Here is a 14,798-nt window from a genome sequence, read left to right as displayed (position 1 = left end):
TAGGTCTGAAGAGTTGGCTGCTTGTGATTGACCAAAACTGGCCGCCATGACTGGCTGAGACTCAGCTACTTGTTACAAGAGTAGGTTGCAGCCTGTTTACACATTCAGTTAGGTGACAGTTCACTACGTATGGAGGAACCTTTAGTCCAAACCTAAAATATATAAGGCTGCAGAATTAGGCTAAACTTAATTTAACAAACCATTCTCCAACTCTCCAGGTTGTAAAATACCAAGGAATCCCTCTTCAACCAGAGAGAATCTTTATGACTTTGTGTTTTCCCTTAAGCTTAGAAGTCAATTCTGAGCATGGTGTGAACATTTGGACTGTTGATTAGGGAACAGTTAAAAGGGACCTGGAGAGGGTGCTCTGTTCCCTGAGACATTTAAAATCCATTCAAAATAATCTCCTGTCGTCAATATATGCAGAAAACCAGGCTTGAGCAGGAAAATGGTATTACTATAAGCCTTCCACGCAAAGATTTTTGTCTGAGACTCAGTCTGCCAAAAGGTTCTCCAAAATGCAGCTTTAAGCTTCTATAGTAACCAGAGATCAGGAGTATGTTTCCAATAAATTTAGACATCCTGAACAATAGTTTTATAATTTAAAATTTCCTTGAAACACTGCAATCTAGTCAATAATACCAGAGGCGCTACTCAAATGAGACACTCAACAAAGATCACCAATTTCCCTTCTAACAAAGAATGGCCATTTCCCCCAACCCTTCACGTCTCATTCATGAGGTTTTTCTCTTTAAATAGGAGATGCATTTAAAGGCTTCTTGTATTTTCTCTAAAGTGTTCATTTCTTTTCTTTCACTCTTCCCCTGTTTTTCTGTCTAAAGTCTTTAATACTTCTTGCCTGCCACTTTAATTATTTAATTTTTTTACTACATTATTTAAAGAAAAGACAGTTTTGAGACTGCAGTGTGCATGAAGACAGTATGACTCCACGCAAAATTGAAGAAAACTGCATAACACTGCAAGACAGCAGATAATTTAGCACAGAATACATTGCAATCTCTACTCCTCTCTTATCTTAATACGTATCCTTCTGCAAATATGGACTAAATGACCATTTTACGGCCAGGCACAGTGGCTCACGCCTGTAATCCCAGCACTTTGGGAGGCCGAGGTGGGTGGATCACGAGGTCAGGAGTTCGAGACCAGCCTGGACAATATGGTGAAACCCCATCTCTACTAAAAATACAAAAATTAGCCAGGTGTGCTGGCACATGCCTGTAGTCCCAGCTACTCAGGAAGCTGAGGCAGAACGATCACTTGAACCGGGGAAGCAGAGGCTTCAGTGAGCCGAGATCACACCACTGTACTCCAGTCTGGGTGACAGAGCGAGACTCTGTCTCAAAAAAACAAAAACAAACAAAAAACCCCACTATTTTGCTTAATGGTATCAGGTATATATCAATTAAGACAAGACCTTCAGGAGCTTGAAGAAAGACAATATATGTGAAGGCATATCATTATTTTTTGTTAAAAGCATTTAGAAATGGGTCAAAGACGAGACAAGACTAGAAATGCTTATCACAGCATTTGAACACAAAATTTTCCTCCCGACCTACAAATGGAATAACAGTAGCACTGGAACACAACTACAATTTGTACAAATGCAGGATTCTTTTACACTGATGACACATTCTTCAACCAAAAATTTAATTACCCAAGAGGTAGAGATAGATGTGCTTTATTCTTCTAATTTTTTCTATAATTTTATTTATCCTAAATCTTTTTTTTATTTTTAATGCCTGTGGGTACATAGTAGGTATATATATTTATGGGGTACATGAGATGATTTGATATAGACAGGCAATGTGAAATAAGCACATCATGGAGAATGGGGTTTCCATCCCCTCAAGCACTTATCCTTTGGGTTACAAACAATCCAAGTACACTCTTTTAGTTATTTTAAAATGTAGAATTTAGTATTGATTATAGTTGCCCTGTTGTGCTATCAAATAGTAGGCCTTATTTATTCTTTCTATTTTTTTTTTTTTTTGTACCCATTGATATGGTTTGAATTTGTGTCCTCACCCAAATCTCCTATTGAATTGTAATCCCCAATGTTGGAGGTGGGGCCTGGGTAGGGGGTGATTAGATCATGGTGGGAGATGTCTCAGGAACAGCTTAGCACTACCCTCCTTGGTACTGTCCTCCTGACAGTGATTTCTTGCAAGATCTGGTTATTTAAAACAGTGTGGCACTTCCCCCTTTGCTCTCTCTTCCTCCTGCTCTGGCCATGTCATGTGCCTGCTCCCCCTTTGCCAAGCAGGTGCCACTATGCTTTCTGTACCGCCTGCAGAACCATGAGTCAATTAAACCTCTTTGTTTATAAATTGCCCAGTCTCAGGTATCTCATTATAGCAATGTGAAAATGGACTAATATACCTATTAACCATCCCCACCTCCAGCCCCCCACTACCCTTCCCAGCCTCTGGTGACCATCCTTCTACTCTCTATGTCCATGTATTCATCTGTTTTGATTTTTAGATCCCACAAATGAGTGAAACCCTGCAATGTTTGTCTTTCTTTGCCTGACTTATTTCACTTAACATAATGACCTCCAGTTCCATCCATGTTGCTGCAAATGACTGGATCTCATTCTTTTTATGGCTGAATCGTACTCCATTGTGTTTGTGTGTAGACGTCAACCCCCATGATCTAATCACCTCCTACCCAGGCCCCACTTCCAACACTGGGGATTACAATTCAATAGGAGATTTGGATGAGGACACAAATCCAAATCCACATTTTCTTTATCCATTCATCTGTTGATGGACATGTAGGCTGTTTCCAAACGCTAGCTATTGTGAATAGTGCTGTAACAAACATAGGAGTGCAGATATCTCTTTAATATATTGTTTTCCCTTCTTTTGAGTATATACCCAGCAGTGGGATTGCTGGATCATACGGTGGCTCTATTTTTAGTGTTTTGAGGAACCTCCAAACTGCTCTTCATAGTGGGTGTACTAATTTACATTCCCACCAGCAGTCTACAAAGGTTCTCTTTCTTCCACATCCTCACCAGCATTTGTTATTGCCTGTCTTTTGGATAAAAGCCATTTTAACTGAGGTAAGATGATTATCTCATTGTAGTTTTGATTTGCAGTTCTCTGAGGATCAGTGATGTTGAGTACCTTTTAATATGCCTGTTTGCCATTTGTGTCTTCTTCTGAGAAATGTCTTATCCAGATCTTTTGTCCATTTTTGATTGGATTATTCAATTTTTTTCTTATTGAGTTGTTTGAGCTCCTTAATATTCTGGTTATTAATCCTTTGTTAGAGGGGTCATTTGCAAATACTTTCTCCCATTCTATATGGTGTCTCTTCACTTTGTTGACTGTTTCCTTTGCTGTGGAGAAGCTTTTTAACTGGACGTGATCACGTTTGTCCATTTTGCTTTGGTTGCCTATGCTTGTGGGTATTGCTCAAGAAAGATAGATGTACTTTAAAAAATCATTTTCTAATTGGAACAGTAGCAGTTTATTGTAGAAAACAGTAATATAAATAAAAATATTTCATAATCTCCCAAATACCAAACCTCTACTCACCATCTTGGTGTATTTTTTTTTTAATTCTCTTTCTCTCTGTTGGCATTATACAAATTATATCTGTCTACATATTTATATGTATAAATATATAAATAAAAATATAAAATATATGAACATGCATACACATATACATGTATGTATGTACATACATATAGACATATATACATGCATACATAGTTTTATTCTGTTTTGATATTTTAGTTATGTTCACTTATATATTTCAAATATATTATTTCTATTTTTCTACTCATTTTTAAGTATGTGTTTTCACGGCTGCAAAAGAGTCTATCATGAATGTAGTATGCACACATACATATTCATTATATATACACATATCACTTAATGACAGTGACACATTCTGAGAAATGCATCATTAGGCAATTTGTCATTGTGTGAACATCACAGAGTGCATTTCCACAAACCTAGAGGTACAGCCTACTCTGCTATGTACCTAGACACAGCCTATTGCTCCTAGGTTACAAATCTGTACAGCATGTTACTACACTGAATACTGTAGGCAATTGAAACACAATGTTTATGTATATATTTTATATTTTTATTTATAGCATTTATATATCTAAACATAGAAAAAGCAATGTATTGAACTATGACGTTGCCAAGGCCACAATGTCACTAGGTAATAGGAATTTTTCAGCTCATTATAATCTTATGGAACCACTGTCGTATATGTGGTCTGCTGTTGGCAGAAACATCATTATGTAGTGTATGACTGTATAACCATTACTCCATTGTTGGAAATACAAGCAGCTTACAATTTGGGGTACGTATTACAGATAATGCTGTATCAACATCTAGAAAGGGCCCACTTTTTGGTCATAAGATAGCAGAGTTAAATGATTTTCACAAAGTTTCATAAAGTTCCAGAATGACTTAATAGTTTCCTGAAAGTTCCTTGTATAACTTTTGAGGTAATCCACTCTATAGGAAAATCATATTACTGTAAAAAACACTATAATGAAGGTATATTGCGTAGTATTCACACCATGAACTCTGAAATAAGACTGCTAGGCTCAAATTCAAGATTAACTGCTTGTTGTGCGATCTTACGTAAATTTCTTAAATTTTTTCTGTCCATCCCTGTTTTTAAAATGAGTATAATTGTAGGATGTACTTATAAATATATTGTGAAGATTTACAAAGTTATGAAAATGGATTTAGCATGTTACTTCATATAGTTTTGTACTAAAATTACAAGCAAATGTTATTTTTATTAATATCTTAGCGTATGAAATATTGTACACCAAAATACCTCTGAAAACCATCGAGTAACAAGTGTTACTTTACTTTCTCCACGTAAACATTCTAAAGGCTTTTAATTGGATTCCATGTTAAAAGAAAAAAACCTCAACATTCGATTAATCCAATTGATTGTGTTAGTGTGCTATCTCTATCATTTATCTACTTTTTAATGTAATAACACAAATAGTCTAATAGATCCATTGCATAATATTGTGCAGAGACTATGGTACTGAGTTACCCTTGGTAGAACATGCCTTCTGAATTGCCCAGATTCTCATACCTATACCCCTTCTACACAGTATCTACTGAGATTTTTTCTATCTGGGCTATGAATCCAAGACATAAGAGTTGGTGCAGGCTGTCAAAGAGGTTACAGATGAGTAGACCTGCTATTACTTTGTGACTCAATTCCTTTTGGAAATTCTGTCCGGAATCAGAGTGGCTGACGGTAATTAAGCATCGGAAGTGATGCTACATGGCCCCCTTAGGACAGCTAACTGAATAGAGCAATTTCAACCAATGAGCATATGGGCATTTAACATGCTTTAGAAATTAGGAGCTTCATAGGGTTCTTCTCATTGCCTAGAATATACTTTAACCTCTACATCAACATTTGGTGATGAATCTTCAAAATTCAGCTCAGGGTATCTGCTCTGACAAAAAGTGTTTCCCAAAGCATATGCCTCCCTTGCCCACAACAGTCACAAACTGCACTGTAGCCAACTCTATGCTTTTCCTTCCTGCCTCCTTCATCTACCTACCTACCTACCTACCTACCTACCTACCTACCTACCTACCTACACACACACACACACACACACACTGAACTTAAAACTCTAGAAAACAAATACCATGTCCAATTCTATTTTCTATCCTAAGCAGCAAACATGAGTTGGGTAACTAATATCTACTTACTGAATGAATAATTCTGTAGTCTACCATTTCTGGTATGGAGTGATGGTTCATACCACTTCAATGCCAGGAAATATGCTCATCAATTAGTAATATTGACAGAGATTAAAATGCATGTGTCTTCTGAAGTATTTATGAATGGAATGATGTATCCAGGATTTCCCTCAATATATTCCAGCTTCTTTGGGGGGATAGTGACAGAAATTGTAGGTATTGATGAAAAAAATTGGCCACATATTGATAAGTGGTGAAGTTAGGTTATGAACAAGGAGGAGATAAATGTATTATTCTCTCTAAATTGCTGTATATTTGAAAACTTTCATAATACAAAGTAAATACACATACACAATCACAAAATGGAAAACAAAAACTCACAACCAAAGAACACTGACTTTATAATGTTAGCATCTTAGAAAAGGGTGGACATTGGTGGCTTTTTATAGCACAACTGTTATGTTTGGGGGCATATGATTTGAACCAGTCTTCTTGTATAGTTCGCTCTGCTATGAAAGTCTAACTACTACTGTACTTCAGCCAAAACTGGTGGGATTATAAGAGCTAGATGGATAAAAGTCTCCTTTATACAAGGATCCAAAGGCAGACATTTAACCAAAAATAAAAAGAAAGAGAAACAAACTGTGGGCTTCAGAAAGAAAAAGAAACAAACTATAAGCTTCAAACATTTAAAATCTGGCCAATAAAACTCATCTGCAAAGTCCTGGGAGATGGCAGCATGACTGAGGTGGTAGTGTATATGTTTATGTTGGCTGTTTCGTTCCCCTACACACCTTAGACATCTTTAATTAATCCCTTTGGAGCAGTGGTGGCTGGAATTCATAGCTCACGGTCTTGTCACATGCCAGCCAAATGTAATCCTCAGACACTGCACCCACATGTTAAGGGACATTATTGCCCTTCAGATTTAAGAATAACTGCTTGATTAGGCCTAGAGTGCTCGACCCTGCCTAACCATTAACATCAATTCAATCAGAAAGTAGGAACTGGGTATAGATATTTTGAAGAGTTGCCCCAAATGATTCTGCTTTGGTAGACAAATACCCTAAAAGCTGTAAGACAGCAATCTCAACCACAGAAAGATGTCATGAGTATTGAGAAATGAGAAGAGGACATTTTACAATGGGATGCTGTGGTGTGCTGGCCAGATATTCCCCCTCCACCCTTTCAGGACCAAGGCACTCATTCTTTGAGCTTCTGTGGGCTTTTTTTCACACTTGAATCCCTTCTGAGAATTGCCTCAACCCAAGAAAGCTGCCTCACTCAAGGTTGCATGCCTCCACTTGCAGTGGTCCACATCCAACAACTGTATAAGTAAAAATGCCCAACCCCCTTGCCTCAATTTGGGACACTTTTTTTTTTTTTTTTTTTTTTTTGAGATGTAATTTTGCTCTTCTCCCTCAGGCTGGAGTGCAGTGATGCGATCTCAACTCCCTGCAACCTCTGCCTCCCAAGTTCAACCGATTCTCCTGCCTCAGCCTCCCAAGCAGCTGGGATTACCGGCATGCGCCACCACACCCGGTTACTTTTGTATTTTTTTTTAAGTAAAGACAAGGTTTCACCATGTTGGCCAAGCTGGTCTCGAACTCCTGACCTCAGGTGATCTGCCCAACTTGGCCTCCCAAAGTGCTGGGATTACAGGTGTGAGCCACCATGCCTGGCCTATGCAATTTGGGACACATCTCATGGGCCATCCCTGCTTCAGAGCTCCCCACGGGTTCAGTTAAGCTTCTTCTGCAACTGTATCACAGGTCAATTTTTTCTCTGCCCAGTCCTCTTGGAAGGGCCTCTGCTTCCCATTCCTTCCTAATTTGCTTACCACACATGTTTCTCCATAGCATTTCCCAGTAAACTAGCTGCCTAGAAATCTCCTCTTAGAGGCTACTTCCCAGGAAATCTAACCTAAGATAATCTCAAGGGCTTTGCTGGGATCCTGCTTAGCTTTAGTGCTTATCCACCTGCATTTCTCAAGTGGGAACAAGAAACCCCAGTATTTGTTTTGCTAAAATTGATTGTTTACACCGTCAATTCAGAACTACACTAGAGCTGCTTTTCCAATAGAGCTGTGTTTCCAAAAATCTCGTTTTTACTAATCATAAAAGATGGAAAACTTGAGGCTATCACCCGTAATTAATTAGTGTATCAAAAACATTAAGTATGAGAAACATTTATCTATATTTTCCAAATCCGTAAAAATAATTGTGAAAAATTATGACTGTTCTTTCTCTCAGATGTCTCCAGAATCATTTAGTGATATCTGGGTCTTCTTTGGGCTGTTCAACTTCCTCTTCCTCTAATGGGTATCCCTCAAGGATCTCTGATGTTGCTTTGTTCTTTTCCTAAATTGGCTCATTTCCTGGATTTTCTTTGCCTCCTGGTCAATATAGGCAAAGATGGCAGCTTTTACTGGAAGGCTTGTTGGAAGTAGGTCTTTTCGTTCATAGAAACCTAAAGAGTTATCCACGGGAGACAGTTGTGGCTGAGTGTGTCTAATGTCAATAGACTTTGATATTATTCAAGCAGAACTGATGAATGACTATCAATTCATACCCAGTCACACAACAAACAGAACTGTGACTTGTGCTTTACAATTTGGGTAGGCAGCTTACTTTGCTCTAGATCTTTGCTAGTCAATTTGTGATTTATGAATCAATAGCATTGACCTGGCCGGGCGCGGTGGCTCAAGCCTGTAATCCCAGCACTTTGGGAGGCCGAGACGGGCGGATCACGAGGTCAGGAGATCGAGACCATCCTGGCTAACACGGTGAAACCCCGTCTCTACTAAAAAATACAAAAAACTAGCCGGGCGTGGTGGCAGGCGCCTGTAGTCCCAGCTACTTGGGAGGCTGAGGCAGGAGAACGGCGTAAACCCGGGAGGCGGAGCTTGCAGTGAGCTGAGATCCGGCCACGGCACTCCAGCCTGGGCCACAGAGCGAGACTCCATCTCAAAAAAAAAAATAAAAATAAATAGCATTGACCTGAGGCCGGGCACAGTGGCTTATGCCTGTAATGCCAGCGCTTTGGGAGGCCAAGGTGGGTGGATCACGAGGTAAAGAGATGGAGACCATCCTGGCCAAGATGGTGAAATCCCGTCTCTACTAAAAATGCAAAAATTAGCTGGGCGTGGTGACGCATGCCTATAGTCCCAGCTACTTGGGAGGCTGAAGCAGGAGAATCGCTTGAACCCGGGAGGCAGAGGTTGCAGTGAGCAGAGATCACACCACTACACTCCAGCCTGGGTGACAGAGCAAGACTCTGTGTCAAACAAAAAACAAAAAACAAACAAACAAAAAAACCAGCATTGACCTGAGCTCATGAGAAGTGTACAATTTTGGCTCCTGGCTCTAACCCATGGCTACTAAATCAGAATGTGCTTTCAAAAAAGATTATTTCACACTTCTAGGAGGCTCCCAGGTGATATTGATGCTGCTGATCCACAGAACACATCTCAAGAAGTAAGGCTGCAGATAATTTTATCATATTTCTAGTAGTTGCAATGGTTACCCTTATAGGAAGCTGGGTTGTGGATGTGTCCACCTGTATCTCCCAGTGCTGTGTTTAAAGCCCTACTTATTGTCACAACAAGCCAAGTGAGTGAGAATTAGACAGAAAGCAGTACCCAAGGATGATAGATGGTGGGTGTTCCCAGAGAAATGAAGAGAGTCCTTGTTGTGTGGGTAGAACTGCTGTCTGATGTGGGGATGCCACTTAGAGACCAGCTCTGGGAAATGGCTAATTATCTCTTTGAGAAAGCCCACCAAGAAGCAGCTTTCACATGGAGGAAAATGTTGCCTGGACAGAGAATGGCCTTTCCACCAGCTCTGTTCAGAGGCAGCAGAAAGGAGAGCCTGTGACTGGAAATCACACCAGTAAGGGCATTTTTTTAATTTTGAAAATATAAGGGAAAAGCCCTTCCCTGGGAAATTGGAGACCTGGATACTGGGTCTGGCTCAATCACCAACCAGATATAAACACCAATACATTAGCTATACTCTGGGTTTCACTTATTTCATCTGTAAAATGAGAGTTTCTAAGATCTTACCCAGCTCTTTAGCATCTAAGAACTCAAAAGCCCTAGAATTGGTTGCAAAATCTGCTCTTGCCACAAGAGGGAGTCATTTTTCTGAGATAATAGAAATTCTATGCATCGTCTTAATAAAAAGATTTAGGCTAACAATAACATTTGAGCACCCAGAACTAAATGGTCTTTCGTAAATAATTTAAAAATAATTTTAAAAGGCTTATTAACTTTTTTTTACTTAGATTAAATTGTGACTAATTCCTTGCTTGAACAAAACAAAAAAAGAGAATGAGAGAGAGAGAGACGATTGAGAAAGATCAATAGAGCAAAAGAAAACATTGATTATCTACAAATAAAACAAAGAAGGTCTTGACTTTCCTCCAAAGATTCCTTAGGAATTCAAGCCTGTTCAGTGTTTCTCCTATTTTTTGCACACTGTCAAATCCTGGGGGTTTCCTGACCCTTTGGTACAAAGTTTTGTGTGTCTAAGAATTAACGTTAGACTCAAGGTGTGTCTAACTGACAACAAATAATTCTGGCAGAGAATAAACTGGTACATAAGGCAAAGGGAGGCACTGTTTATAGGATTCCAAACATCTGTATGAGAAGCGAAGCATGCCATCAAGAGTCAATATATTGCCTCCACAAAAGATGTTTTTCAGATACTGTGCCTTCATGTTAGGTGTCATGTGAGCTCAGCACTGAGCTAAGGAGCTGCAGTCTCTTCCTTTGTCCCAGATCACCCAGACTCCCTTACTGTAACTTATCTCACCATTGTTCTTTCTTCTTTCCTCTATCTTTCCATGTTGTGAAAGGGAGTTTTCCAGGCTGAGGGTGGTTGGCCTGTCTGCTGCAGGTAGAGTAAAGAAAATGGGATGTGAACTATGCGTGAAGGCTGGGAGAAGAGGAAGCACTGGTTGACTTTTGGTGGGCAACCTGAAAGAAACCTGCGAATGACATCCCTCCTCCTTGCTCTTAACTAGAGAGCGTGTCTCAGAGAACTGTGCCGTTTAAGAGCTGGAAGGCACTCTCAAGGTCACCTGGTTCAATATTTCCCAAGGAGGAGCATTTTCTGTTCATACAATAGGATATTATTTTAGCTTATGCATAGATATAGAAGCAACATTGACTTGCAGAGAGAGAATCTAATCCCTCCTAATGGCCTCAAGGAATATGCCTTCTTCTTATCCTGCAATGTTTCTAAAATCCCTCTCTCAGTTACCAATTTCTCATTTTTGACACACACACACACACACAAAAAGCTTTTACCATAAAAAAAAATCAGAGTGGTCACCAGGCAACACTATCTAGCTAGAATATAATAGTATTGCTTGATTTGTTGCATTGATTTTTATGGCTATGTGCTATTTATAACAATGATATTGGTTTCTCTATCCATAATGCCATCACATTTGCTTTTTAAGTAAAGAAGTGAATTGACTTAAAGAAAAATGTTGGGTAAGTAATAGTACAAGTGGTACACAGATAAGTCAAAAAATGTGCAGATGGTACCAGCAGGTAGAGTTATTGACAATAAGCCCATAACTCTGTCTTCTGACTTGATAAGTTTTCATACATGTTGTATATCTGGTTGTATAGTGGGATTGACCACTAATGAGTTACTTTAATCAGGCTGACACAGAAAAACAAATGTGCTCTAATCTCCTTTCAACTGGTCAAGTTTTAACTTTATTAGGTATATTAAATAGCCCATATTGCGCCTTTGGGACACACAGAAAAAGGGGGGAAATTCCTTTTGTGCCAAACAGTACAGTTCTATGTTAAATCCCATAGCAGCCCACAGGCAAATCCCATAGCTGCCAATGCCATATCAAAGAAGGTTCTCTATTTCCATATCCCCGTAGCTCAGACTTAATAGCACTGGGTTTACCTAATTACAACAAATTTTTTCCAATAATAATCCTTACAACTAGTGCTTTCTCTGGCCCTGGGCCAGTCACTCAATAAAGCAAAGACCTAACTGTTATTTCCTTTAGGCAGGAAATCCTTTCTCTATAATCTCAGACATTTCTTATAACTTTATTTGTATGTTTATCATCAATCAGTACAATCAGACTCCTTGAATTATGTGAGCTCCATGAAGGCAGGGGTCTCATCTGTTTCGTTGACCGCTGTGTTTTCAATGCTTGGAAGAGTGCCTGCTCTTCAACAAGCATTTGTTGATTAACGGACAGATTAATTAACTGCACTGGTGGGAACAAGTCTTGATTTGGGGGAATTGCTTGTTTATGTAAAGCCAACTGGAACAGCTGTTCTGTGTAGGCGCACATCACAGAAGCAGCTTTCATCTTAAAGAGGAAGATAAAGAACACGCCAGTGATGGAAGTTATGCTCAGCTTGGGTAATCACAGATTTTAAAAAGTGCCAGAGGTTATCTACTCTGTATTGAACATTGGAACCTTCCCAGCTGGTAAAATGCCTAATAATTATCCAAGGTCATCAGGAAAGTAGGTTGTTTGGCGACTCATTGTACGTGGCCAACAGGTAAGTTTTCTTCTTGGGAAATAACACAGGGTTTTCAAAGCCTCCTGAGGTTACTGTGATTTTTGGTTTTAAATAAACATTCAGTTGGTTTGATGTACACTTTGGATTTCATGTTTCTAACAAAAACAATTCATGTTAGTTCAGTGGAAAATACAAAATCAACAGGAAAATTCAGGATTATGGATAGAATTGTTAGTTTAGAAGAGACTGGTTCCTTGAGTCTTACCTGTAGCCACAACACTTCATTTTCTTAACATATTTCTTAGGTGGAAAAGCACTGGGAATACAATGTGTAATCCCTACCCTCAGGGAGTATTATCACAGCCTAAGGGGAAGACAAACAGGTGAGCCAGTAACTACAATTCACCGTAAGGACAATTCATGTGTGTCATAGGTCCTGTAAGGGAAGAAAGTGAATGTTGCCAGTGGAGCATTCAGGAGTGGCAGTAACTCAGTCTTTCTGCGCATGGTGGGGGTAGGCGGGCCAGGAAGAGCTTCTGAGAAGAGGTTACTAATCTGAAGTTAGTTAGTACTTGTAGGACATGGCCAGGTAAAGATTAAATGTTCTACCAAGAAAGAAGAAGATGCTTCCCTTATAAGGTCTAATTTTTCATGCTTAAGGATAACTTCTAATTTGCTATGCATTCTGTTTCTCTCAATAGTCTTAATGTATCATTACAAAAGAAGGAGAAGGTGATGATGAACTTCAGTCCATAACCATGTAAGAATGTCATCTGACCTGCTGCTTCTGGGCTAAGAGAGTGATAGTGCCTTCTCTGTTATTCCAGTAAAACCATCTGCTCTCTTGGTTCCCAGGCCTTGCCACTGGCTTCCCTGTTCTGCTGCTTGCAGACAGCATATCACAGGACTTCTCAGATTCCATAATCATATGAACCAATGTCTATAATAAATCCTCTTTCAGGTATATCTCTTAGTGTATGTCCTGCTGGTTCTGTTTCTCTGAAGAACCCTAATACACTGCCTTCCTAGACATGTCTGCTGTCCCTTCTTTCTCTCCCTAACCTCTACTTACCCACAGTACATATATGCTCTTTAATCCATCCAAGTTGATTTAATTTCATCCTGTCAATGAATCCTGCTATTTTACATTGCTGAAACTTAGCACATGCTGCTCCTCTGCCTCAAAGATTCTGTGATCCTTGCGGGGGCGGGGGTAAAGATTACATAGCCTTACAATTCCAATGAGGCTTGTCTTTGAGGAGTCTTCCTGGGCAAGCAATCTGAGAGAAATGCCTCTCCTCTGGTCTTTAGTAGTAGCATGTTTCTGTGTCCTAGGACTTATTGCACTCTTGGTCTATTTCCCTCACTAGGTTTGAGTTCCTTGGGGAACGAGCCACGTTTTAATTCACTTGCAATCACTATAGTTGTGTAAATGTCATCACGGAGGGAAGGTGAGTGAAGAGTATATGTGAAGCCTTTATACTATTTTTGCAGTGTCTCGTATCAAACAACTACAAATGAAAAATATTTTTAAAATGAATTTTGTTATGGGTTAAAATCCTGTATCAAATAAGTAAATCTAGGGGCAACAACAATTCCATGAAGCATTTCATTTTCTATAATTAAAAAGAAATTAAAATCAGATGTCGTATTTCCTCCCAAAGGAGAATGGATAGGGACTTCTAAGAGTCTCTTAGGGAAATTTAGAATGCATTTTGGTCATTGTCACGCAACCTTCCCCTTCACCTGCCAGGCAGAGACTTCTGTAAATTTCTTATCCAAAGACAGCCTATGATTTAAAAAAAAAAAAAGACTTCTCTCTCTTGTCATCTGAGAACAAGAACCAGGTTCTAGAAACACGTGCACTCTCAAAACTGAACATTGCTGTGTACTGTGGAAGCCCTTGGCAGCATTAGCTTTGATGCTGTCTAGAGGGGTGAAGCATTTGCAGGTTTTCTATTTATCACCCAGACATCCAGCCCCAGGGCTACCTCAGGGTCCTGGCCAAACTTCACTTTTTCTTTTTTTTTTTATTATTATACTTTAAGTTCTAGGGTACATGTGCATAACGTGCAGGTTTGTTACATATGTATACTTGTGCCATGTTGGTGTGCTGCACCCATCAAATCGTCAGCACCCATCAACTCGTCATTTATATCAGGTATAACTCCCAATGCTATCCCTCCCCCCTCCCCCCTCCCCATGATAGGCCCTGGTGTGTGATGTTCCCCTTCCAGAGTCCAAGTGATCTCATTGTTCAGTTCCCACCTATGAGTGAGAACACGAGGTGTTTGGTTTTCTGTTCTTGTGATAGTTTGCTGAGAATGATGGTTTCCAGCTGCATCCATGTCCTTACAAAGGACACAAACTCATCCTTTTTTATGGCTGCGTAGTATTCCATGGTGTATATGTGCCACATTTTCTTAATCCAGTCTGTCACTGATGGACATTTGGGTTGATTCTAAGTCTTTGCTATTGTGAATAGCGCTGCAATAAACATATGTGTGCATGTGTCTTTATAGCAGCATGATTTATAATCCTTTGGGTATATCCCCAGTAAT

Source organism: Macaca fascicularis, chromosome 15 (assembly GCF_037993035.2).
Source record: "Macaca fascicularis isolate 582-1 chromosome 15, T2T-MFA8v1.1".
In the NCBI taxonomy this organism is placed as follows: Eukaryota; Metazoa; Chordata; class Mammalia; order Primates; family Cercopithecidae; genus Macaca; species Macaca fascicularis.
The sequence above is the reverse complement of the archived record's forward strand: the minus strand, read 5'-3'. Positions refer to the sequence as shown.